Genomic DNA, 2,701 nt, shown 5'->3' on the forward strand with positions numbered 1-2,701 from the left:
CATTCTTTCTTCTTATTTGAGGTTCACATCTTCTCTTGTGCGTCGTCTACTCTTAGCCAACAGACTTCAAAAGGTCATCTTAAAGATTGTACATCGCAATCAATATGGATTTCTTAGAGGGCGCACTATCAATGACTGCCTGGCCTGGGCATTCGAATGCATTCATCAATGCCAAGCCTCCAAGGAAAGACCATCCTCCTCAAACTGAATTTCGCTAAGGCATTTGACACACTAGAACATTCAGCCATTATCCATATCATGAAAAGTATGGGGTTTAACGACAAATGGATTAATTGGTTCAAATGCATCTCCTCCTCTGGCAGATCTTCTGTTCTCCTCAACAGGGTCCCTGGGAAACACTTATGGTGCAAGTGTGGGGTACGCCAAGGTGAACCACCATCTCCGTTAATTTTCGTTCTTGCAGCGGACTTACTACAAAGGGCCATCAACGATGCCTTGGACAACAACCTCCTGCAATTGCCTATTCCTTCATCTCGAGACAAGAACTTCTCGGTATACAGTATGTGGACGACACGATTATTGTGATGCTGACTTGTCGGGAGCAAGCAACTCGTATGAAACAGATCCTTGCGGACTACGCTGACTCTGCGGGCTTGCACATCAACTTCCATAAGTCCACCTTAATCCCGATCAACACCCCTGATGACAAATACAAGGATATTGCAATCATCTTTGGTTGTACATGAGCTCATATGCCGTTCACATATCTTGGGCTACTGCTGGGCACCACGTAACCAACCGTCTTAGACCTAACTCCATGGGTTTGCAAAGCTGAAAGCAGAAGCACGGTGGCCGTGTCTCTGATGTCCTACGCGGGCAAGCTGGCTCTAATGAACTCACTGGTCACTTCGCTAGCAATTTACCCGATGGGCACTCTCAGACTCCCACCCAAAATCATTGAGCAGTTGGATAAAATTAGGTGTCACAGCCTCTGGGTCAAGAAAACTAAAGATGGGGAAAAAGCAACTCCCTGGCTGCATGCGACATGGTCTGCCGACCAAAGAATAACGGTGGTCTTGGTGTACTCAACCTCAAGGTTCAAAATGATGCAATGCTCCTCAAACTGCTCCATAAATTCTACAATAAGTTTGATACACCCTGGGTCCATCTGATTTGGGATTCCTACTACACCACAACTGTCCCCCCTGCAGCATCACCATGTGGCTCTTTCTGGTGGCGCGAACTCATCAAACTCATGCCAGTTTACAGGGGGGTTTCTAAGGTGAAGATTGGCTCAGGGGAGACAACCCTCTTCTGGAAAGATAACTGGAGTAATTGCATTATTGCGATAATTATCCACATGCTTTCTCCTATACCACCCTTGAACCAGCGTTGATCAGGGCTTCCACCTGCCCCTCTCAGTCCAAGCACATGAGGAACTGAGGACATTGCAACAGAACGTGAGATCCTTGGAGATAACAGATGCAAATGACGCCTAGACATGCACTTGGGGAGCGTCGGAATTCAAAACAACAACATAGTACACTGTTTTCTTTAGAGAGATGATTGTACATGATGCATATAAATGGTTGTGGAAGGCTAAGAGCATCCCCAAACTCATGGTCTTTGGCTGGTTTCTGCTATCCGATCGCCTAAATGCGAGAAACATGCTCAAGAGAAGGCATTATAACATTGTCAACAACTTTGACTGTCTGCTTTGTGGACAACACATTGAAGAAATGGCGGAACACCTTTTTCCGATGTTTATTCAGTGCAGCATGCTGGTACAAGCTGAACATATCCTGCCCAACCCATGGTAATAGATTGGAGATGGTATCACACCTCAAAAGTTTGCACCGGAGAGAAATGATCATGGACATTTTCCTAGTGGCTACTTGGAGTCTTTGGAAAGAGAGAAACAATAACTACTTTCGCCAGGTAGTCCCATCAGTATCTTCATGGAGGGCCAGATTCAAGAATGATTTTACCAACATCAGACATAGAGTTCTAGACCACAAGAAACAATTAGTTGCTTTGATAGCTGATTCCATCTCCTAATTACTAGCACTGCTTCCCCTTTAGAACAAGGGCTGCTTCTCCTACCCCTGCACATATGTAACATAACACTTGTATTTTGGTTCGATGTGATAATATACAAGCAGTAGGAGCCTTTCCTATTGTCTAACCCTTCAAAAAAATGGTGTGATCACTCCATACCAGAAGCGGAGGCGCATATTGCCACACCACTATTCATTATGGGCCCCATGTTGCTGCTTTTTTCTTGTGATTCGATTGTTGTCGGGTGATGTGTAATGGGAAGATTGTTTTTGGGCCCAAATTTGGTATAGTTTTTTGGAACTTGTGGGAACATGTTCTTATTCATTGATGTGTTTCTGGTTTACATGACCAATCGCAGCTAGCGCCTATGAAAAAGCACTGAGATTTTGGTATATTATTAGCAATTTTAGAATTTTTTGGTGGATATAGTTTAATGTAGTTTAGAGTTTAGGGGTTTAGGATAGCTAATAATAGGATTCTTAATAATGGAATTAATTCTTTACATACTACTTTGTGTATCTTCTTTAGTATTCCTTGCGCAGTTGTGAGATTAGCACAAATTCCATTTTCACATAGTGGAGGAATGTGAGGCATACACCTAGCTTAACGAGAAAGACATATGAAGGCAATCCAGATTAGTGGAAGGGCGATGGGACGCCCCCTTCAACGTGCAACCAACAAA

Source organism: Triticum dicoccoides, chromosome 7B (genome assembly GCF_002162155.2).
Source record: "Triticum dicoccoides isolate Atlit2015 ecotype Zavitan chromosome 7B, WEW_v2.0, whole genome shotgun sequence".
Lineage (NCBI taxonomy): Eukaryota > Viridiplantae > Streptophyta > Magnoliopsida > Poales > Poaceae > Triticum > Triticum dicoccoides.